Raw genomic sequence first — 25,657 nt, 5'->3', positions numbered from 1 at the left:
AGATAGTTCATGGATGATCATGACACTTGACTAATTGCAGTAATTTTAATTCACATAAAATCGCATACATATATAGGGACTTTGAAATAAATATACATTGTAGAATGGAAAAGTCAAGTGAGTTAGCATATTTATCACCTTATATAATTTTTACTTCTTTAATTATATAATGTATATATATGAATATGTGTGTATGGTGTATATGTGTATATATGTTATGTGTATATGTATAACATACTGACTTTATTTAATGTTGCTCCTATCTACATGTGTTTATGGCAGACCACTTGGGATTAGATAACCTATCAATGAGTTCATTGAACTATTTATACGTGTTTATTGAATATAATATTTTAAAGTATTACAAGGCTTTTCTTAAAAACAACAGAAGCTAAGGGAAAACCTAGAACTGTTACCTCATATAAATGTCTCTCCTGTTTATTATTTGCTAGTTCTTCATTTTGTGGACTGATTGGTTTTCATGGGCTGTGTGGATTTGGTTACTCAGGTTTCTGTGATTAACTTTTGTCTCAGTATTCAAATTCTATAGTGATCTCCATTCTCCTATGGATCTGTTTTTAGGGAAACCCAGTATACTTTTTAAAAGAGTAGTTTATCAGTCACTTTAAATATAATAAATCGAATTTTGATTTCATCCTTTTTCTTTACATTTTTTCTTCCCAAGCATGGTAAAATTTTCCTCTGTTTATATACTCATCTTAAGATGTTAGTGTTTTTTTCCCAAATGTTCACTAATTCTTGTTTTCTGTTGAAAGTTGTGAAAATAAATTGTGTTATGTATGGCACTTAAATGTTGATACCTTGAATGACATTATCCTCTTGACAACAAATATCTGTAGAACCAAGCATTAGGTGCTTCTGAATGTGGCAGATATCCTGCTATTTGGTGATATGATGGACTAGATGCAGGAGGTCCCACTGAGACCCATTTCCCTGGAGGTGCAGCATCTTGTGCTCCATTTACACAGTAAAGCATTACTTTCAAATAGCATGTCCTCAGTCATTCTTGCATTTCTTCAGTGTTTACTGAGATGCCTAGGCAAGTTCAAAAAAGGTAGAAAATATAGGTGCGGCTCTCCCCTTCAAGAGGTGATTAGTAGTACCTGTGTGTGACCAGATATAGTATAAAGCTAATTAACTCATCCCTGACTTAGCTGGGAGAGGAAGTCTAATGCGGGTAGCAGCACAGTATATGACACAATAAGAGTCATTACCGAGTAAGGTAAGATTTGATAAAGCTAAAGGCAATAGAAGGCTCTGTAGCTGGGAAGGAAAATACCCAAGAAGGAGGCTTTCTAGATAGATTGGCAACAGTGCAAAGGGCAGATCCTTAGAGAGGGCATCAAAAAGATCCACTGAGAGGGCAGGACCTCAGGCAATGACAGCCACAAGATCTAGGTGACACCAAAAGGTGGTAGAAAGAGTAGATAAAAAGAATGGAGAAATCTGAGAGCTTATGACAGCTTAAAATTTATTGAATCATTGATTTTTTCTTTGTATAAAGAGTGAGTGGTTCTTAAACAATATTCTAGTGAGTCCTGAGATGCCACGATTGCGGTCAGAGAAGCTATGTGGACAAAATTCTTGTGTCCTGATTTCTCCATATTTACTAAGTAGTTCTTCTATTATCCAAATTGTCTGCTACAATTTCATGAGGTTGCTTAATAAAAAACATAACCAACCTAAGATATATTTTAAAAGTTACAAAATTAAGTCACCTAGGATTTCTCTGTATCTCATACCAATTTAAGGAAAACAAATTAGTCTAACAAAGAGTGGCCAGAGCATCTGAGGTCTCATTTCTGTTTGTCACAGATCCTTATATTACTACAAGAAGGCATATTTCATGTTAGTCAGTTTTACAATTATAAAAATGAGACAAACGGGGTTTTTGCCCTTCTCGCCTCAAAAGTTTGTTTTTCCTAAACTAAATTAAGATAATTAAACAATGTAAAAAATAAATGTTAAAAAAGCAGTGTAATAAAATTAAATGTGGTGAAGTTCTCAATGAGTTTTGTGAAGGATTTTACAAGTTAATTGTTGTTTCTAAGGAAGATACTGTACATGAACCGAATTCCAAATCTATGCACAAAGCCAGCACAATCGAAAATGTCATCGTCATGAAGGATCTGCTTATTTAGTGGAGGGACTTCAAACATCTTACCTAGCATCTGTCTTTCTCCTTCCTTCCTTCCTTCCTTCCTTCCTTCCTTCCTTCCTTCCTTCCTTCCCTCCTTCCCTCCTTCCCTCCTTCCTTCCTTCCCTCCTTCCCTCCTTCCTTCCTTCCTTCCTTCCTTCCTTCCTTCCTTCCCTCCTTCCCTCCCTCCTTCCTTCCTTCCTTCCCTCCCTCCCTCCTTCCTTCCTTCCTTCCTTCCTTCCTTCCTTCCTTCCTTCCTTCTTTCCTTCCTTTACTTCTTTCTTCCTCTTATTTAGTATAAAATGAAATTTATTTGCGGCATGAAAAGTGGGGGGGGTGAGAAGAAATTGGAGGCAGCAAAAGAGAGGGGACAGAAAGCAGAAAGAGAGGAGAGAAAGAAGTGAAGATGCTGGCCAAGAACACATAGAGAGATGGGTGCAGAGAGGGTGAGGCAAGTGAGAGAAGGGGGAGGGGGAAGCCTAACCTATTTCTTAACTCAAAGTTACCAACTCTCAAATGAGACAAAAGTCTCTATAATGAACAATTTCCTCCAGGTTTATCAAAATGTGTCTAGCATATTTAAAATTGAACATTACTGGTCATTTTCTAGACCTCCTGGCAGCCTGAACACAGGCATTTCCCTTGAGTTTTTAACTGGTCTGCAGAAAGATAGACTCTGCCTCTGTTCACAGTATGTTACCAACGGAACACTCGAGAACTGGTTTAGAAGACTAGTTTCATTGTTAGTATTGTCATTTTATTCTTTTTATTTTGTGGTACATGGATTGAACTAAGGACCTCATACATGCTAAACATGTACTCTGGCACAGAGAAATATTCCTAGCCAGTTCTTTATCTTTTAATTAGAGACGTGGTCTTACTAAAATTGCACTGTCTGACCTTGAATGTGAGATGTTCCTGGATGGATTTCTTGAATAGCTGGGATTATAGGGCCATATCACCAGGTTGGGCTATGGTGGTATTTAGTAGAAGATTTATGAAAACACTCTTTCTTTTGCTAATGGTGATCATTCTCAATGACACATAATAGGTTAAGAGATAGTTCTTAAATCAACAAAATATGGAGAAAGGGAATGAAAGAATAAAACATTTATCGGATATCATAACCATTTCCATATTGGACCAAAAAAGAATACTTTCTTCTGAGATTTGATCACTCAGAAGACATAATCTGCTTGTCACCTGAGACAGTGAGATAAAAATCTCTTTATCTTTCTCTCTGATGGCATGCCCATGATCAAGAACCACTTTTAATATCTAACAGAGTCTAAATTACTTCTTCTATTTCTGTGTTGTTTACTCATATACAGATAAGAATTATTTGGATATCTTAACTATACAAATATGCATAAAAAACAATACCAATAAATTAAATATATGTTATATTATTAGTATAGGGTATGCATCCAAAAAAAAAGAATTGACATTATTTTTGTTTTTGTCAGTGTTTGCATCTTTTCAGGTCAATTGAATGAGCAAATGTATATGTAAATATTTTAGGCTTTCAGTAGATAATGTGGCGTCAGATTATTGAATTTAACATACTCCCTGCATAATGTGTGTGTGTGTGTGTGTGTGTGTGTGTGTGTGTGTGTATGTGTGTGTGTGTATGGTGAAGCATAGAAGTACAGAAGGACAGTGATTGAGAACAAAAGTGGGGCAGATTATCCTTGAAATTCATTAAGTATATAATGTTGTTTTAGTCCATTCCATTTGGTTCCTGCTTTGTTTTCTGAAGTATTTGGAAAGAGAAGGGTCAGGTATATTCTAACGTGCCAGTATTAGGAGTTAAACAAGACAAAAGAATCTTAATATAGTAACATAAGAACTCATTTGAAATGTATGAGCTGAAATTAAGATTGAGGTTTAATTATTTTAAATTTTGTTAATTTGAAGCTTTCATTAGATGTGCTCTAGAATGCGAGATTCTTGTAATTTGATTAAAGATTATCATAAGAAATATTTTTATAACAAAATGTGGTTGCTTAATTAAATCAATTTGTATCGCAGATTAAGCTAAGTGTAAGGAGATGCTGATCATTCTACTGCAGTTGAGAGCAGTGATAAAGGAGCTCTTTAGAGAACGGGAGAGAAGCAGTACTCTAAGTCAACTGAGAAGGATCACAGAAAATAAATTTCCTAAAACAGACGATAGTCCAAACAGTCTTCCATGACGCCTGGAATCTAGGACGGTTCTTTCCAATGTCTCTTGTTTTGTTATTAGCTTAATTGAAGTGCAAATTCTTAAACTAAATTCCTTCAGAAACTTTAGTCCCTCAAAAATGGAAGAAGGAGAGGATGTCAAAAGGTCTTCGCTGGACCCAACAGGAGTCTTGTGTTCACGAGATGTGGCCCGGCTCTGCTGTGCTGTCATCCAGCCTCATCATCTCTGTCCACAGAAGTGGGAACGAGTGACTTTTACAAAGTTGGTACAACTTTGCTACAAAGTTGGTACAAGGTTGGTATAGTGCGGGAAAGGATCCCGATGTAATGTTTGATCTCCCACTCCCAGAATTCTCACAGTGTTTTCCTGACTTGCTATTTACTCTGAACACCTGTGAGAAGCAGTTCGAGAAGCTCAGTGAATGTCAGGATGAGTAAACTTTAGACTCTAGAATCTTGTGTGAAAGCCAGAGACAGCTAGAATATCTAGGACTTTTTCCCACAGTACTTTACAGATAATTGATTGTCGTTCCCAGAACCCATCTCCAAGTCTTTTTAGTGGACTAAATTAGGTTAACAGACTTAGACCTGGAATCTTGAAAGTAATTTAAATCCCCTTCCGGCTTTATCATCATTTTCTTGCGGCCCTGTTCATTTCTGGCTCCAACATCACTCTTCTCTTGGAGAAATTGCAAGGTAGAGTTTAATAGTTTTCTTTTTCTCTTGGTCATTTGTTCATATTCTCTCGTTGGCCCCAGGCAATATTATTCTTATTCTATCCTTGGCTACTTGACTACCGTTTTGTTCAGAAAATACCAGCAAAAATATTATTTTCATCAGCATCTTTCTCAAACGTCAGATAACTCAGTGTCTCTAAGTAAGGTTCTTTGTGTTTTACTTCTCTGGATATTTCTTTAAGAGCATAATTTCAAAGACCAAGTTATTAGAGAACTGCCTGTGCAATCATTCTGATTTCTCTAGATGTCATTTATTATTTTTAATCTATATTCCCATACCTATGCAATAATGAATGCATGAAATACTTTAACTTGCTTCTTACCATTCAAGTGGGCTATCCAGTACAGTCCTTGCTCCTTCTATGTGACTATTTAAGTTTTTTAAATGGAATTAGTGCAAATTAAGGTATAATAAATTTTATATATTAGATATATCTTCAAAATGTTAATATTGTTTGACTCTGATAACATGTTGAAAATAGATATATTTGGCAAAATGAAATAGGGCAGTACATTTTGTTTGCCTTAACACTTTTTGCTTTCTTTTGTCTTGTTTTCACAAAAACTATTGCTCTGGAAAATTATAGTTAAACCTGAGGCTTATATGATGTTTTAGTGGGAAACGTTGATTATACCAACAAGGTGTGTTTGTTGATGGGAATCTTGCCTATTCGTGTCCTTGTAGTACTACTATGGCTGGTACCAGTAGAAGGTTTCAGATCTTTTGAAACTGGAGTTACAGATGGTTGTGTGTCTCCAGGGAGGTTCTGAGAATGGTACCCAGGTCCTCTAGAAGAACAATCAATACTCTTAAGCACCTTGCAATTTTCCAGCCCTGTATTTCCACAATAATATAAATATTTTAATTAAGTGCATTAGTTAATAACACAGATGTATTCTCTTGTGGTTTGGGAAAGAGAAGCCTGGAGCAGATCAAGACATGGTCCTTTCAAAGAATTCTCAGATCCTCAGAAAGTGCCTCTTTTCATAGGCTGTGTCCTCTTTCTGGATCACCTCAGAGAACAGGAGGCACCTGGAAATTTTTCTCGTTTCTGCTGATTCTGTTATCCATTCTAGCTCTGATCTGTTTTTGCTCCTCTAGTACACATCTTTGATTATACTGGATTCAGCCAGAATATTGAGTTGCTTCTTCTAGTCTTCAGACTCCTCATTAGATCCTGTCCCACAGTTCTTTGCGGTGCAGAGTGACACCCACCAAGAGGTTCAAATCCAGGCACTCCCAGTGGTGCATGCGTGGTTTCAGGCTCTATCTTACTCATAGCTAACACAGTTATATTTGTTGTTTATGATTTAAAGTTTAGTTATGTCAAATATATTAAAAGCAATGTAACGGGTCTGTTAGTAGCAAGAGACAAAGAAAAAGGCAAAAGTCCACAGCTGTGTGGCACACAAACTTTTCATTTATCAATTCCACCAACCTCATGCTGGTCTTAGGCTATCTCTATTCTTACCTTTTCCTGTGTGGTGAATGGAAATCTGTGGAGTATAGAGAAGCACCCCAGAACCCCTCATTGAGCTACCATAGAAACTGCTAATGTTTAAGGGCTTGTGCGGGCTTTGGGGCAATGAGTTGCTACTCTGAGCTGTCTTCTCCTGATCTCTCTAGACGTGGGAGTGATGAGGATGTGGGTTGTGAAAGATCAATAAGCCAGGAGTAGTTCTTTTGCACCATAGTATAGCAAAGAGTCTTCTTAGTAATATGTAATTATCTATTTTAGTATTCTGCCAACATTGCTAATTTATATAAAAAAATCTTCGAACTCCGTCGTTAGGACTTTTTTGCATAATACATAAGCAAGTCATTGAAAATGTACTTCTTCCCTCTTCCCTTTGTCCATTCCTTTAAGCACAGTTGAGAAATAAGGAGCTGGGATGACAGCTTCAATATAAAAACACAGTTTCTTAGCTTGAGGAGCCCTGTAAGAGGCTTTGGAAATGTTTATGGAAAAAAATCAACGACGCTCAGACGATTCAGTCTAAAGAGCATAAACTTTAGGATGGACAGTTCAAAGACGGAGTTTTGTCTGCATTGAATGTCACATGGTTTTGCAATTCTGTTTCATGACATTTTTTATTGTTTGTTACCAAGTTGTTAGATATGATTTTATTCATATATAGGCAAAAGGCTGACATTAAGCTCAAATTGAAGAGGTTTTCAAAAAACCTACTTCTTTGAAAAATGTCTGATATTCTGCAATCTGTTGCAAATAATTAAAAAAATGTCATTTAACCGGTAATTGTGTATTCGAAGATAGGCAGAGATTCAAAGATAACGGAATTAAGAAGTGGAGATCTGCTCATTAATTGCCCTTTATAGACTTCTGTTACATATATTTTAGGAAATTGCAGAACTAAATATTTCAAGACAGGTAGATGATGCTTATTAATTCACACATTGAATAAGAATGAGCATCTAGGGCAGCACTGTTTTTAATTAGCATAGAATGCTGTGCAGAAGAGGAAGACTACACATTCCTTGTCTGTGAGAGGCAGTATTCGTCTTGATGCTTATTACCAGCTTAATACAGAAATTAATTCTCAGAGGACTTGCTCATAGGTCAAAATTCACAGATTTTTTGCTAATATTGGAAACGTAACTTTATTAATATTTTCCGATATCTGGTAGGATGCTATTCCAAAGTTATGTTTAAGAAGGTTTTCTATAATTTAACTTATTCTGGATTATGAAACAATGCTCTAGGTCTTTCGAGGTATGAAGAAGTTACAATATCAAGATTAAGCTGAAGAGATGGCTCAGTGAGTAAGGTATTTGTACTAATTCAGAACGCACATTAAGAGAACAGAGGGAGGAGGGAGGGAGGGAGGAAGGGAGGAAGAGAGAGAGAGAGAGAGAGAGAGAGAGAGAGAGAGAGAGAGACAGAGACAGAGACAGAGACAGAGAGACAGAGAGACAGAGAGAGACAGAGAAAGAGAGAGAGAGAGATTGGGTTTTGCAGCGTGAGAGTCACTATCCAGCAAACCCTACTTGGGAAATTCAAGGACTGTGAGAAACTCTGTCTCAAAATAAGGTAGATGACATTCCTGATGGCTGAGTCCTGGGACTGCAGTTTTAAATCCTCATGCATGTTTATCCACATGTGAACACACATACATGTGAATGCACATATAATTACAGGCCATGATCTATGATTCAGTATAAACATTATTCTATTTCATGAATATGATTAACAAGATACATTAAAAACAATGAATTTTCCTACAAATATGTAACATTAAATTAGTTATTATCAGATAAAAATCTTTAAAGATGAATATCTACATGTTTAAAAATAAGGGTTAGTGCACAATACTAGTACAAATCATAAATATTTAAATTATAAATTTCTCAAAGGGCAGCATAATAAATCCTTAGTTTGTAGCACAATGGACAAATATTTGTAACATTTTCAAATTGGTCAAAAAGATTACTAAACTTGTTTAGAAAGATTCAGATTTCCAGCTTTTCCCAACTTCGGAGTTCTTTAAAAATATGTTTCATCCAAGAAGGGAAAGTTCAAACACACTGAATCACTGCTGTGTACTTGGGTCAAGCACCTAGGCTACAGGATGAGACACTGCCTTAGAAACAGCAGCAGCAGCAACAACAATAACAACAACAACAACAACACACACACACACACACACACACACACACACACACACACACACATCCTGCCCTCTTAAACAACCTTGATGTAGTGATCTCATCCTAAAATGTCAAGGCTTCGTCCCTATGCCTTGGTTTGCATGCGCTGTCTTCAATGGTGAAACTTAAAGATGCATCTGGTATATTTAGCACCCAAGCAGGTGTGTTCTTAGTGCTTACCTTAAATATTCCACATCAGTCAGGTGTTTAAAGTAGTCTTTCCTAATTAAGCAGGATCATGTGCTGTGCCCAACTACTAGGAGAAGGAGATGATTGTGAGCAGCCATGTCTGCTGACGTTGTAATGTTGCAGTAATTTTTATTTTATACCCTCTATAATTCTAGGATGCCACTCCTTTAGATTCAAGTCTGAAGCATGGAGTCGTAGTGTACATCAGACGAATTTTGAAGGAAGGCAGTGGAGTGTTTCTCCTCTAAACTGTTTTCCTTTTCCGTGTAGATGCTATTTACCTTTCTTACGATGAGACCATTATCCTAAAACGTTTGGTAGTGTTTAGAGCTTAAGCAATCTGACATGATCATAAAGCATTGAGGATCTCTCAGGGTATGGAGGGAGGGGGAAAGAAAAGATATTGTACGGAAATTTTCAATAATAAATGTCATTTTCATTAATTTGAAAAAAAAATACCCACCCATTCTGAGTCTCCTCAGCATAGCCTTTTTCATATTGAAAACAACAGCGGAAGAGTGTCATCTCCTTTTTAGTAACACCTTGTTATTCATTTCTCCACATGACCCATATGGCGTTAATCAGTCGATGACTTTATTAGGTGCAGAAATAAAAATTGGGTGTGTTATTATCCCAGGTTTTCCCATGGCTGACATTTTAGTCCAATTTGAGTCACCACAGCACTCCAGTTGGATCATTATGGCCTGTCTTCCCCACCAGAAAGCAACCAAATCCTTTGCTTTTCTCCTCTTTTGCTTTCACTTTCTGAAGAGATTAGCAACCCGTTCAAATGCAGATGCTAATTATTTTTATATAGCAATTGGCACCCATGTTTGATCTATGAACTCATTCACTCACTAAACATTTGTTTCATAGTGGCTACTAAACCAAGTGCGTTTCTGTCTGCTTCTTAGAGTCCTGCAGTCATGAGTACTTTCCTTTGTGACCCTTCTTTTCTGTGCTCAGCATCCTCCTCCCACTTTTCCTGTCTCTCACTTTCTGTCACAGACGAAGCCTTCAGTTCATAACAGTATCTAACACTTGTTTGGCATGGATGACACAGTACTGCTAAAAATAGTTCAACTATCCATTTACATCCAAGAATCCAATGGTCAAGTTCTACTTAGGATTTGTAGTGTCAGCCTTTTCGAAGTGGCTGCTCTTGGGATGTTATTAGGGTTACTTCCAAAATGCAAGGAGGTTTGATAAGCTGTTGCTCAAAAAATATGTCAGCCTCTTCAGACTTTATAAACATCGCATGTCCTTTCTGCACCCTGCTTGTTCTGTTGATACTAAATTGTCATCTCACTGTTTAATCATCCCAAAATGCTTTAGTTATTTCCAAGAGCTTCTGAAGGGTGGAAGTTGACTGCTTCCCAATAAACTAAAGCATCTTTCTCCAGCCCAGCCCCAGTAGAGGGTATGAATCTCATGTTCCTTGTCATACCTGAAAAACTAGCTTTATAAATGTTGCCTAATATTTAGTGTCTTTTCTTTGTGAGGATGAGTATAATACCATGTCTTTGAAATGAAGTTTTCTCTTATTTGTCATGTGGACAAATATTTGGTTTGAATTCACATATATATTTGAAATGTTCCAGTAGAAAATTGTCTGTTGTAGTTTTGCTTGTGGTTTCTCTGGCTTTGGTAGTTTCTCCTTAAGTGGTGAGACACAGCATGATCCATTGATCATCCCTCTCACCATTTCAGAGGCCCTAATCATGTTTATGATATCAAAGAAAAATGAAAGAATGTTCTAGCTGTTTGTGACCTGCTTCTCCATTTCAGCCACAGTTTCCCCTAATTTTGATGGTGAATTTTGCTTGCTATCTGAAAATTCTATTATTCATTGTAGAAACAAATAACTCTGAATTCATTTCTACTTCCTAGAAATGTAAAACTGTGTGATTTTTAAATTTCTCCATAGAGAGCATTTATAAAATTCTGAGTTCTCTGTTGGAGTTATTACTATCCCTGGTTTCCAGTTATACTACAGAGCTACAGTAATAAAAAATATATGGTAGCAGCATAAAAACAGATGCCTTGTTCAGTGGAGTTGATCTGAAGACCCAGGCATAAATTCACACTCCAATGGATGCCTTCATTTTGATAAAGAATCCAGAAATACATACTGGAAGAAAGAAAACATTTTTAACAAATGGTGCATCAAACTGGAATCCTTATAGAATAATACAAATAAATCCTTATCTTTACCCTTACAAAACTCAAAGTGAGTCAAAGACCTCAACATAAAACCAGATAGACTAAACCCGATAGAAGAGAATGTGGGGAATAGCCTTGAACACATTGGCACAGGAGACAACTTCCTGAACAGAACAACTCTAGTACAGACACTAAGATTAACAATTAATAAAGGGGACCTCATGCAACTGAAAATCTTCTGTAAGGCAAAGATCACTGTCAGTAGGACAAAGAGGCAGCCTACAGAATGGGAGATGATTTTCACCAACTCCACATCTGATAGAGGTCTAATATCCCAAATACATAAATATCTCAAGAAACTAAATAATAAAAAATGAAATAATCCAAATTTAAGAATGCAGTACAGATCTAAACAGAGAATTCTCAACAAAGGAATATCAAATGGCCAAGAACCACTTAAAGAAATGTTCACCATCCTTAGCCATCAGGGAAATGCACATAAAAACTACTTCAAGATTTTGTCTTACGCCTGTCAGAATGGCTAAGGTCAATAGTATAAAGGACACCTCATGCTGGCAAGGAAGTTGAGCAAGGGGACCTCTTGTTGCTGGTGTGAGTGCAAACTTGTACAGCCACTATAAAAGTCAATATTGGGGTCCCTCAAAAACCCGGGAATCAATCTATCTCAAGACCCCACTATATCGCTCTTGGGCATGTAACCAAAGGATGCTCCATCTTCCACAAGGACATTTGCTCAACTATGTTCACTATGGCTTTACTCATAACAACCGGAAACTGGGAACAGACTAGATTCCACTCAACTGAAGAATGGATCCAGAAAATGAAGCACATTTACCCAGTGGACTATTACTTTGGTGTTTAAAAAATATGACATCATGAAATTTGCAGGTAAACGGATGCAACTAGAAAGCCATCCTTCTTGAGGAAACCCAGACCAAGAAATACAAATAAAGCGTGCATTTGATTATAAGTGGATTTAGCTGTTAAGTAAATGATAATCAAGCTACAATCCACAGACTTAGAGAGTTTAGGTGAAAATGAGGGCTCAGAGGAGGGGGTGCATAGATCTCCCTAAGAAGGAGAAATAGAACAGATTCTTCAGTTGGACTGGGGGTGGATGGGGATGGGAGCAGGAGGGATCGGTGTGGGGAGGATGGGGAGAGAGAGTGCAGGAAAAGACAGCGGGATTGGGGCCCTGGGGGTGGGACACAATATGAAATCCCAGTGCAATTTTGGGAAATTGATAAGGTGATCCTTGTCAGTAATTCTAGTAACAAAGGGTATGGAGTCTTAACCGGCTATATTTTTAGAGCCAGCAAGGCTTCCAATAGTGGGAGTGGGGTTACATTCTGTTGAGTTGTTGGGTGAGGAGGTTCTATGGAGATGCTTAAACAACCCAGTCTGATGCTAGGGCAGAAGAACATTCTCTGAAAACTAATAGCATAGCCCCATTGTCAATGGCAACATCCACCCAGCTCATTGAGCATGTAGTAGGCTTTCATGGGTCTTTTATTCGTACATTCTAGTCTCTCTGGCACAAAAAGGTACTCTGCAAACTACAGAAAGAGAAATCTGAACGCCAATCCAGCCACAAACTCCTACAATTCTACATTTTGTCCGAGATCGAGGATAGAACCAAACAGAACTGACAAAATAAAAATAAATTAATTTAAATAGATAGATAGATAGATCTCTTCCAAATGATATTCTTCTATGTCATAGATCAATATCTTTTCTAGTCATCATCAGACAGGCTTCCTCTGGTTCCTCTGGCAGTAGATTGTAGCAGATGAGAACCACAGCCAGACATTTGGGGGTTGGAAGGAAGAAAGGGGGAAGGTAGGTAGGTCCAAATTGGAAGTCTCTATCAGATCCTTCCCCTAGGAGATCAGAAAATCCTGGAAGTTGGGGAGGAAAGATTATAGGAGTGAGAGGGATGGAAGCCATAAGGAGAACACGGTCCATTGAATCAACTAAGCAATTCTCATAGGACTTACAGAGATTCAAGCAGTAAGCATGGACCTGCTGGATTTGCACCAGGTCTTCTGTGTATGTGTTATAGCTGTTAGCATGGTGGTTTTGTGGGCGTGGGTGTATCTCTGACTCTTTTGCCTTATATTTGGATACCTTGTAAAGCCTCGATATGAAGACTCTCATCTTGTCTGGTGCTGTCTGTCTTGGCCTTGCTTTTCTCTTTTCTGAAGAGGAAACAATGTAGGGGGTGTGGATCTGGGGTAGAGGGACAGGTGGGGGGAACTCAGAGGAATGGAGGGAGGGGAAACTGTAGTTAAAATGCATTTAGAAGAATGTATGAAAAATCTATTTTCAGTAAAAAAAATTCTGAGTTTTTACATTTTAAACTATATACATTGACTTACGTTTTATGACTGTGTTTTTTTTTCACTAAGTGAAAATGACTTTCTTAACTTGCACTCAAAAGTCGTTAAGCTATATCCCTCTGAAAGTTTTAACTTATAATTAAAAAATATATAATTCTATGAGGGTTCACAGAAATCATCTAGTCTAAGTATTTTCATATTAATGAAATATTTCAGGTATAGACTTAATTTATATGTAAGAGTAGCTCAAGATACAGCATGGGAAATAAAGTACTATGGATTCACGTGGCAATATGCAGGATGCTGGTGAAAATTCATTAACTCAGTCCTACCCAGAGGAAATTGTAGCACTGAATTTTGCTTATTCTCTTACTCAGATAATATTCTCAGACTACATACTCATGTTCCCCTCATTAATAGACACACTATTTTCACAAGCTTTCAAGATTCACTTATATTTATTTCTTATGTGAGTGTTTATCTGCATGCATGGATGTACACCATTTGTGGGGCTAATGCCCATGGGGTCCAGAAAAAGGCACCAGATCTCTGAAATTACTGATGAGCGCGAACTGCCATGGAAGTCTTGAGAATTGAACCCGATTTCTTCAAAGGAGCAGCAAATGATGTTAACTAATAAGTCATTTCTCTAGTATTATTATGTTTAACATATATTTAATAATTAATATCCACAAGACATCTTAAGCAATAGCCAAATTGTTCTCTATGTAATATTTTTGAGATTTATCCATGGCAACTCAAGTATCTAAGGGATTTTCATTTATCTCTGTTATACTTCTACTATTGTAGCATGTTAACATTCTATTGATTCAGAAATAGTGAGACTTTATGCTTTTAGGTTTTGCTTTTTGCTTTTTTTTTGGATATTTTATTTATTTACATTTCAAATGTTATCCCCTTTCCCGGTTCGCCCCTCTCTCATACCCCCCTCTCCCTACTTCTATTAGGATGCTCCCCCTAGCTCACCCACTCCCACCTCCCCACCATGGCATTCCCCTCCACTGTGGAAATGAACCTTCACAGGACTAAGGGCCTCTCCTCCTATTGATGCCAGACAAGGCCGTCCTCTGCTACATTTAGGGCTGGAGCCATGGGTCCCTCCATGTGTACTCTTTGGTTGGTGGTTTGGTCCCTTTTAGGTTTTTAAAGTTAATGTGCAATGACTTTTTCCAAGAATGGGAAGATAATTTTGTAGGCTGTGAATTTATCCAGTGATTTTTTTAAATGCTTTTCTGAACCCTCTGAACCTTCACCCAGTCTATTCTCCATAGCTTCTTCACGTCTTCATCAGCATGCATTGCTACTACTTTTGTGATTCTAACCAATTTCGTGGCTGTGAAGTGTGATCTTAGCATCCTGCTGTGAATTTCTCTGAAGACCAGAGGTCACTGAGTGCTCTCTCAGACGCTTATTGGACCAAGTGACTTCTCCTCAGTCAAGGGAATCTTTGTCTGCATGGTCTATTTTGACTTGCATCTTTTAAAAATATGCCAATGAGTAATATATAAGTACCTTCTGGTTCATTTATTTTTTTATTCTTTATGCTATCTTAAATAGAAAGTCAGGTATGCTGAGAAATTAGAACTCTAATATTTTCATATGGATGATGCCGTGACTGAATAATTCATACACTTTTATTGTTTTCTAATGGCACCTGGTATTTATCCAGTTTCCATAAATGTATGCAAAGATTTTGGGGATTTCTTATTTATTCGTCTGAACTAGTTTCTATGACTAAACCTTAATGGCAGCCATTCTGGATTAAAACTTAATAGCTCACATTGAGACTCCATGAATTTTGTTCCTTTGGCTTTCATTTTTACTCTTTTAAGCAGTTTTTTTTACCCTTTGCTTTTGCATACATATTTCAGAGCTAACTTTTCAAGTTCTCTAAATAAACTGTACTTACATTTTAATAACAATTTTATTTGTCTTATAGATTAATTTATGATATTGAATCTTCCATCTAGGAGCACATGTATTTGTTGATTTATTTTGAATTTTAATAGATAAATTAACCATAGGCAAAAGTTATTGCTCAAAGTCACATAGCCAATTAACAGCAAAGCTAGTGGTAGAAGAAATGTCTCCTGACTCTTTAACAGTTCACACACTTAAAGGCTTAATTATTTAGTCAGTTAAGAAAAATTTTCCAGTTTTTGCAGCTATGGAACCCATCAACATGAAAGAGAATCCAACTTCTGTATTTTACCAGGCCCTTGATAATCAAAGTGTTCTCAGAGGGCTTGTTAAAATTGGAAAATTTCAGTCCTAAAGACCTAGAGTCTTCATTTTAAAAAGATTGCTGGTTTATTGGTAGACACTGTTCGTGAGACTATGTGGAATGCTGCTTTGCAAGAGAAGTGGGATATTCGCAGCATTGATCCCCTCTTTGGAACCTCTCAGAACTCCTGGTGCTGATGCAGAGGCCGCTGAACTCTCGAGGTTTCAAGGAAGCCTCATGGAGACTTGGGTCATGATGGGCTTTGCAAGAGAAGTGGGATATTCGCAGCATTGATCCCCTCTTTGGAACCTCTCAGAACTCCTGGTGCTGATGCAGAGGCCGCTGAACTCTCGAGGTTTCAAGGAAGCCTCATGGAGACTTGGGTCATGATGGTTACAAATTGCCCTTTCCCGGCACTCAGAGACATTGTGCCTGCATTTCTGAACAGACATAAAAAATGCAAAATAATGGGTTGGAGAAGTGGCTTCACTATGAGGGTGCTTACTGCTTTTACAGACAGCACAACTTTTAGTACGCTTGCTGGATGGCTCACAAAAGCCTTTCTCTCCTGCTCTAGGGGTATCCTACAACTTCTCCTGCCCTCCAGAGGCATCTGCAAACATACAGAGTACACACACACACACACACACACACACACACACACACACACACATTCCAAATAAATCTCATTCCAAAATGAGAGCTGGCAGGATAGCTTAGTGGGTAAAAATGCATGGCATCCACATGAAGATGTGATTTAGGTCCCCAGGGTCCATGAAATCGAGGGAGCTGAATTGACTTCTGAAAATTGTACTCTGTCTTCCATACACGGGCTCTGGCATATGTGCTTGCGAGGTGCAAGTTTATGCATGCATATACACACAGATTTAAAAAATGGATTTAATTGAAGATATTTAAAAATCCAAAATGATAAAATATTATCTAAATAATTCATAACCTTTATTATGTTTCTACCAAGGAAACAAAAGGTTAAGTGGTTTTCTAAAAACAATACATTTCAGGAAGAACAGGACTCTGTGTGTGTGTGTGTGTGTGTGTGTGTGTGTGTGTATGTGTGTGTGTACTATTAACTAGGGGTGATTACAAAACAAATACATTTATTTGACATCACAGTGCTTCACTAAACTGCCATTTTACCTACTAAATGCTATTGGGTAAACCTTTAAATGCCTAAGAGTCAGAAACACAGACCTTCGGTTTTCCAGCAAAAGGCAAAAGTCAACCCACCTGTTTAGACAGCTTCATTTTACTAGTAGTAATTGGGGTTCAGCCCCCTGGTTACTATAACAGCAAGTTATCCCCAGATGCCAGGGGACCAGGAAAGGAGTGGAAAGGTGAAGAGGGGATGGAGGAAAAGTGAAATCCCTGCAATATCGCCTCGAGCCACTAGGGGTACCTTTGTATCATTTTTCATTCTGCACCGATTTGGAGTAGAAACCTGTATTAGGGGAAAACCAGGGTCCTCGGCATTTTTTTTCTTTTCTTTCTTTTTTTTTTCTTTGCGAGCAGTGCACCCAGAACCCAAAAAGATTATTAAAAAACGAAAGAAAGGAAGGAAGAAAGGAAAGGAAAGGAAAGAAAGAAACCACAGCCCTTCGGTAACCCGGATAGGGCTACGGAATCATTCTACTGGACACCAGCACTGGGAATTCATTTTTGAGGTCAATTTCCAATCGAGATAAATCTATTGGATTAGTAGGATTATCTGATCGCAGCTCAAAGAAGTAACGTTGTTTGATCGCTTGTATTTCTTGCCTGATGGTCGGAATTACACGGATGCGGCTTTGGTTCTCCAGGATTCTGGATCGTGGCAGCATCTGGAGAGAAAAAAAGCATCAATCCACACGTTTAGGAAGTGTCCGTGGGTGAATAACGAGGGAGGGGGAGGTGGATCTGGGGTTGCGGCTGCTTAAAGAAAAAATAAATAAATAAAGGAGGCATCTTGAATTCTGAAACAAGAATTACCCAGTTCCAGAGGTTGAAAAGAAAGCATCTGCAAACTGGTAAATACTTTGACCATTTCGGCTTGAATTTGACTGGGAAGTGTTGTTAAAACTGTCTCCTTGAATAATTTAAAGAGGACTGGGGGAAGATGAGGGGGCTCCCTCCGTGGACGTGCTTCCCTGAGGGTAAGTTTGTGCCTCTTTCCTCGGGAGAGGGCTGCGGGTTTGGGTATCACTGAGCTGAAGGGGTTGCGGACACGGCGCCGGAGAAATGGGGCGAGCAGGCTGGAAGCCCACCTCGCGCATCTCCCAGGCATCGCGACCTCTCCGCCCGCACCGAGCTTTAAAACCTAGGTTTTGTGGCGTCAGTGGGGAAACCAAGCAGCCTTCAGCCTCTCAACTTTGCCTTGAAAAAAGAAATCTCACAGCAGGGAGATCCCTCTTGGACCCGGCGATTTTTCTCCTAGAGATACTTTAAGGAGAGGAGACAGCCAGTGCTTTAGAAAATTCTGCTTGGAGGTTGGGGGAGAGCTCTGGTCTTCATTGTGCTGCCTCGGCCCAGTTTCTCAGGCTGTCTAAGCTTCTTGGGGGAATTTCGCTGGGGATACAGTCAGCAAGAGGGTGGCCTTATTCATAAGCTCCGATGTTCCCACCCTCTGTTTCTTTCTGCCCTTCCCCACCACCTCCTTCCTTCAGTCGGGCACTAAAGGGTTACAGTCGCTGCATCTGATCTAGGAGAAAAGAAGTAGGATTCTGCCACACAGGTTATCTTGTGACTTCCTTTTAGGACTTTGCATAATACAGTCCGACTTAACTTTCTTGAGTTAGATGAGCCTCTTTGCAGTATTTCAGCCCAGGGCCCAAGCTGAGTGCACCAGGCATGCAGCCACCGTTGGGGTTTTAGCCTGCTTTGCTCTGCTCCTTACTCCTAGGTTTTCTTTCCCAGTGAGTTGCGAGGTGCTTGAGTTTCTAGCGATTTTCTTGCAACTGAATTTAGGTTAAAATGTATTTTTTTCTTTCAGTTAAAGACGTCTTGTAGTTCTCAGAAAAAACTCCTCTGTGCTGGCAGAAGGAAATCGATTGTGCCAGCGGTAATTAAAATTAATCTCGCAAATGCGTGAATATTAATTGACTTAGAGAAGTAAAAGTTGCTTTGGAATCCGAAAAGGACATTATGCTCACTGAAGTTTGAAATCCACACAGCTCCAGCCCAATTATATTTCCATAATAATATGTAATATGTAAGTATTTATGAATCGTATAGAAGTGTCTACAGATGCCTTACGTTGAGGAAACTCCCTCAGATCCCTTCACCTTTCAGTCTCTTTAGGTTAGCCTTTTCTCTTTAAGGCCGAAAACATTTGCTTTAAAACTAGCAACTGCTCCAATACACTGAAATAAAATGGAGAGAGGCAATTGTTATGATATGAACTGCTGCATCTGGTATATTTTAGTATTCCAAGACAAGCATTAGACATTTTCCCCGGGATGTGTGTTGATACATTGTGAAATTTGTGCAGACACCTTTACAGTTTTAACATTAAAGACTCTCCATTAAGTCTGGACTCACCAGAGAGACAACTCTTCAATGTCATCTGAGCTCATCCCCCTCCCATACTTACTTTAGACAAACTTCAAATACTTCAAATAGCATTCTGGCTGTGACAAGAGGAGTCTTACCAAACTTCCCCCTTCCCTCCCTTGCCCTCAGATTTGCCCATGTGTTCTTAAACGGAATTCTGAAGCTAGTATATGAAATTTGTATTTTAAAGATGCAATTGCCAAGTTGAAAACTTTTGTGTCCTAGGGATTTTAGAGTGGAAACTTGGCCATTTCTTGCTTCTGTGGGATTGAGTTAACCCTTTGTAAAAACGGTAGATTCTAAGGAAGCGTTTCTGCAAGCTCATTTGTTTTCTGCACATATTTGTGAAGCTGGCTCTGCCTCTTTTCCATGCTTCTGCGTCACGTGGTCTGTGTGCTTTGGAAGGCAAAGAATGGATGTTCTGTGTGTGCGTACATCCCAGCCACTGTTCCTGGCCACAGAGTCCAGGAATATCAAACATCTGCATAAAAATATAAATAGAGTTAACCGTTAATACAAAATCAATACAGCATTTGAATGACAGGTGGGTTATATTTCTCCCTTTAGGCTAGTTGATAATACAATTATTGACATCAAGGTGATTAAAGATTCAAAATATAAGATGGGGTCCTTCTAAAGATTAATTTGCATATTCTGAAATCAATAAAGTAGTGATGATCAGGAGTCTCAGACCAATGAGGAGGGTGAGTGAGTTGACACCCCTCCACTGTAGCTGGGAAATAGTTTTCTGTCAAGAGCAGTTGACATTTTCTAAGGCTTCATTATGCTCTTTTTGGGTGGTGAGAAGGAAAAGGGGCAGCCTTGACATTTCTTTGTACAGTCTGCTTAGAGGGTTGATGATGGTTCTATAGTAAATCTCTACACAACTTGTAGGTAGTGAGAACTGAGAAACCTTGTAGGTAGTAAGTTCACGTTGACAGCCAATAGCAAGGGATGTAGCCTATGGAGAACTCTTCCAAATTTATAGCTATGCCCAGTTAATGGATGCAAGCTCAGCACAGGTTGACAGAGAGGACCAGTTATAGGAGTGGTGAATCACGATAGGGTGCACTTGGTAAATTAACTACATTTTGTTCTGTTTTCTCCAGCATGCATGTTGTAATGATTTCTCAAAGGAACACAGTGTCCTTGATTGGTTCCTGTTACTTTATATGAAAGTTTCACAAAATGTGTAATTTGGACAAGAAGGTTAAAAGTTCACAATTAATGCTGAAAATTGCAAATATCATTCTTAATGTAAGTGAAAGATAGAGGCATTGGATTCCCCAAAGCTATTGGTTCACAGTATTTGTATTGCATTTCCCCGGGTATTGCTATCTTCTCTATGGTCTAGCTGGCCTAAAATACAGACATGACTAACATAGTGGCTGCAGATCCCGTGGTTCTGATATGATTCACCACATTCACTGTGACTCCCCATTTTTTTCAAAAAGATAAAATTCTACCTGTTATTAAGTGGGAGTACACTGAAAGGGAGAGTTTACTTTTCTGCGTGAATGTAAATGATTGAAATTCAACATACATTATCTGTAGTATAATACCTCTCTCTTTTGCTTTATTGGGACCTGCAGTAAAAAGTCCACCTTTCTATGAATTTGAAATCTCAATGCTTAATATTCAAATTTTGCAATGTCCAGAAAAAAAGGTGGAATTTTTATGAATATCCTCAACAAATGTAGAACATACTTTTATTATTTATTATTATTAAAAGATAACTCGTGATATCTTGGGGAAAGCCAGACCTTACGGCTGTTTCCAGCTATGTCCAGGAACGGTTCTTGAATAGCAAGACATTTTTTTAGGTTTATTTAGTCTAATGGCAATGAAAGTGTGTTGTGACCCCTCCCCCAAAAAAGAAAAAGGAAAAAGGTAAAGAAAAATAAACTTATATTTCCTTTTGGTAGCATATCTGTTGGGGGAAAACTGGCAAGTGTTAGTTTAACTGAAGTCAGAGGAAACTAATAAATCACTCCAGGCATTTGAAATTATTAGACATTAAACTTTGGGGAGTTTTATTTGAATTCTTTTTATAGCAGTCAATATAATCTCTTCTGTGCCTATTCCCATTGCATGTAAGAGAGAAATTCTACTCAATGGAAGGGCACTTTACTGCTGTCATTACTGCAGAGTTTATAGATGAGGGATGTGTCAGCATGTGAGATTCAGCCTTAATGCCTCTTTTGTGTGAAACCTTATGGGCCTTGCAGGCACTCTCTCATCCTGACACTCATAAAACGTTCAAGTCTCCGTATTTATTATTTAATTTTCTTCCTACATATAGCCATCGAGCGTTTCAATGTATGGACGTGGAGCGAATCATAGCAGTCAAGTGCAAATGTGTATGAGGTTTAATAACACACATTGCAGGAACTGATAAAGTTTAATTAAAAAAAACAAGTTAAACATGGAAGTCAGTTTGGAATAAATACAAGTTAAGTTAGTGCTAGAGATGTAAAATAAACAACCACTGTGATACATCACAGCAAATAAAGTATCAGGCTGAGACAGGACCACCCAAATGCAGTTGTCATGGTAGGACTTAGCTTTGAGTCCTGAAGCTTCTATGTGACTTGTGAAATACATATTTTTTTAAATGATTTTACTTTTTCTTGGTTTGTATGGCAATATTAGCTAGTATTTTGACAATGCATCAACCAAACTTTTTTGCATATAATATTAATTCTTCTTTTTCATGGATTTTTAAAAAGTTCACGAGCTTTTAATTTTTTCTATTATATATTTCTACCATATTTGTTCCTCTTCCCAAACTCCTCTCAAATCAAGCACAGGTCAGGTCCCATGTTGAGGAGTTGGCCCACATAAATAGATTCAGTGTTTTTCTTTGTGTTTTTATTCTTTATTGGCTTTGTTTTGGTACTAATTCCTTTCTGAAAGGCAACAGAATGGTGTTTGTTTTGTTTTGTTTTTTTCTCTAGACTAAACTTCTCTAATGATGCCGATGACTACCACTAGATTCAGATTCCTGCCTTCCTTTTGGAGGTGCTGTGGGCCATGCTCACAATGAACTGCACATCTATTAGTTTGTCTGCTCCCATAGTTTATTTGTTTTGCATGGTTTAGAAAACAAATACGCTCATCGTTTGTTTGCTTATTTATATTTTATCTATATATCTCTATCTCTATATATCTATTTCTCTATATATGTATACATATATGTATATGTATACACACACACATATCTTCCCCTCTTCCCTCTCCTGACATGGTGCAACTCTGTCAGTCTCTCTCTCTCTCTCTCTCTCTCTCTCTCTCTCTCTCTCTCTCTCCCTCTCTCTCTCTCTCTCTCGATTATTTATTTATATAGATATATTTGGTTGTGATAATAGATGTTCAGCCAGGAACCAAAAGTTGTACTGTATACAGAATATTGGTCAACTATTTCTCTAAGTGAAATATTTATATTTTCTTATATTTTCTCTTATCTGAAGAACAGACATAGTCTAAAAGCAAAGAAGTGGGTGTGTCTCATTGGCTACTTGTGAAAACACTAATGCCACAGTGATTTCTCTTTCATATGTACCATCAATTGTGTGGAACACTAACAATCTCATTTTTGTTTTTGATACACTTAATGTATTTTTAAGCTTTCAGGGGAAATATTAAACAGACAAATTGTTAGGTTTCAAACTTAAACAAATGGTTGAGGTGTCTGTTTAACCTGTTAAAGTGGACCTGGCCACCAGGTTTTCCCTGCAATCCCTTAGTCCCTACCTGTTACAGGGCCTTCATGGCTGGTATACCTTACCCCTACCTTGATTTCCCCAGGCTATGAGTCTGGGCTGTACTTCCCAATATATAATCTAACCATTTTCCTTGTCCCTGCTTTTTTTGTATCTTTGAGCATCCTGACTCCTGTACCTGGTTCCCCTCTCTCCCCTGCCATGGTGTAGTTCTGTCAGTCATGTCCACTATGGACTCTCCCAGAAGTTCTTTACTCGGACTACGCTCTCCTACATATCTACAGTGAACCTTCCTCCCCCATACCTGGGAGCACTTATATTCTCTTTTCTTTTCTTTCTTTCCTTCTTTCCATTGTTCATTCACAAATTAAAGATAAATTAAATTTTCTTTGACAAAATCATGGTTAATTATTTTATTCTAGCTTATGGAACATTCATTATGCTGGCAAATTCATTCAGGAACTATCAACTTAATACAAGTCAGGTTGTGATCGTCAGTAGCCTAAAAATTCCCTTTTGGAAAACAAACCATCCCCAGAGAATACTGGGCAATAAACACTGTTTCCTGCTTATAACATTGACCAACAGCTTGTCACGCTCTCTGCACCTGAAAGCAATACTTAAGCCATTCAATAGTTAACCTGAAAGGCGTACAGGTTCACTTCAGCAGCCATTATGTTTTGAGTCAGTGGATCTGTCATTTTTGATTTAAATCTGTATTACGTAGCTGTCCAAAACTTTACACACAAGTGACAATGTTATCTATCCTTTTCTTATGGGTAAAAACATCACCAGTTTCTTGACTTCTTCAATTGTGCCAAGTGTCCTAATGCACATGTTCTGAGGGTGCCAAAGCTCTCTACAATTTAGAACTGTAGTCTTTAATAATAACATCCCAGGATGAAACCCCTTTACATATTCAAGTGACCCCATAACATCAGTGTCCACAACCTTCACAATGGCAAAAAATTTGGGCTTCTCCCCAGCATGTAGAGCTATCAACTAACTATAGATTATTTTAAAAATAATTTCATGAATATATAGATATGATATATTGTGATTTTATTCATGAGCTTATTTTATAAGTTGTTTGTCGTCGCTTTTCTCCATCGGAGGCCAAGAAGACCACCTTGAATGGGCTATTAAGAGGACTGGATTTTGTCCAATATATAGTTGACATTATTCTAGCCTCCCTAGATTTTCGTGGATGAGTCATTTCACTCACTCGCTCATCCCATTCTGTTTTATGTTTGAGTTGTTTTATTGGTGGTTTATAAAACACATTTTTTCTAAGTTTCATTTTGAACATGCCAGGGAGTTCTTCAATGACACTGATTTAGTTAATATTTTTTAGTGAGAAACTATTTCTAACTATTACGAGGAATTAAAAGGGAGTCTTTTAATACATATTAACTTGGCCGTTTTGACGATTTCATACGTGAACATAATGTGTTTGGAGTCCTCTCTCCCCTCCCGCCCTCTTATCTCCTCTTCATCTCTAGCAATAAGTCCCATGCCTACCAATCACTTTCCCAGGCTCACGGCTGTTGTTTTTGTTTTATGACCCATTAAGTTTTAACAGGGCCATCTGTTTCACCATTGAATAAGAAGCATCCCTTGGAGTTGGGTGGGTTCATTGGTGGGCACAGTACTGGAGACAATTGTTTTCCTCCGCATGGATTGATCAGTTAGCCGATATTTTCAGCATGGATGGGTCTGCCCTACTTAACTGCTACTTAGTCTTCTCACTTTTGTTTTTTATCTATAAACCATGAAATCAGTTGTTATTTGAAGTTACAGAAAATTTAAATTAATATACTCTATCCTCTAAAAATAATAATTTGAAAATCCTAAAAGTTTTAGCAGTAATCACATTTAGCTTGTTTTCTTTTAGGGATTAATTAAGAATTACTAATACAATAACACTATCTCCATTCTTATAATTTACTGAAGGTACATGGTCAGTCATTGTGCCAATGTGCATATTTATTATTGATATCTGATTTGTTAATGGGCTATATAAATGATCCATAAACAGAGTGCTTTTTAAAATCTTGTGTTTGTGAGACGTTCAAAAGGCATTGTAATATAGAAGAAAACATGTCTGCACACGAAGAAAATTGCTCATGTAGTATTTTGATCATATGAGTCACTGTTCAAACTCTGCATAAGACTGGGAGGTACAGGCGGACATTGTTGGTGTTTAGTGTATCGTACAAAAGAAGTTGACGGTCTCACTCTAACTCTGTGGACGGTTGCTCCGGAAACAATAGTCACTATAGTGTTTGCCAATTCCAGCAGAAGACGGGAGGGAAGGGGCACAGAAGCTTAAGGACCTTCTCTGTGCTAATCATCCTCGGAGGGGCCAAGATTGACACCTTTGGCACAGAGCCACGCCAGCAGCTTAACATCTCCTTGGACGACCAAAGTGGTGGCCCTTCTCTAGCAGTGAGGGATTTTCTTTAAAGGGACATTAATTAAACAGGACACCAGGAAGGGAGGGTGATTTTCCCTTCTTCCCAGGCACTCTCTCTACTCACTAGAAACAAGAATAAGCTTAAATAGAGGATGGGAAATGCCACACTACTTCGGCTGTGCCAGTTTCTCTATAAGATACTGGAAAGCATAATTAAGTTGCTTCTACAAGCGATGACTTGTGACCTATGGGTGGCCCGATCAGACAAGA

At 38.1% G+C, this 25,657-nt stretch overlaps 1 protein-coding gene across 22 annotated transcripts in view; it reads left to right on the top strand.

The window, feature by feature from the left end:
- Nlgn1 (neuroligin 1) overlaps positions 1-25,657 on the top strand; it is a 925,330-nt gene that overhangs the window by 161,950 nt on the left and 737,723 nt on the right. For 5 of the 22 annotated variants that reach the window (XM_017590590.3, XM_017590583.3, XM_039101577.2 and 2 more), the window contains exon 1: positions 17,105-17,853. The exons of 14 other annotated variants lie outside the window; for them this stretch is intronic. The gene's annotated coding sequence lies outside the window, so the exon portion shown is untranslated. Of the gene's footprint in view, positions 1-17,104; positions 17,854-25,657 lie in introns of those variants that run through there. 3 more of the 22 variants (XM_063281165.1, XM_039101574.2, NM_053868.2) reach the window with 2 other exon arrangements.

The sequence above is a fragment of the Rattus norvegicus genome, chromosome 2 (assembly GCF_036323735.1).
Source record: "Rattus norvegicus strain BN/NHsdMcwi chromosome 2, GRCr8, whole genome shotgun sequence".
In the NCBI taxonomy this organism is placed as follows: domain Eukaryota; kingdom Metazoa; phylum Chordata; class Mammalia; order Rodentia; family Muridae; genus Rattus; species Rattus norvegicus.
Note: the sequence above shows the minus strand (reverse complement) of the source record. Positions and strands in the feature narration are given on the sequence as shown.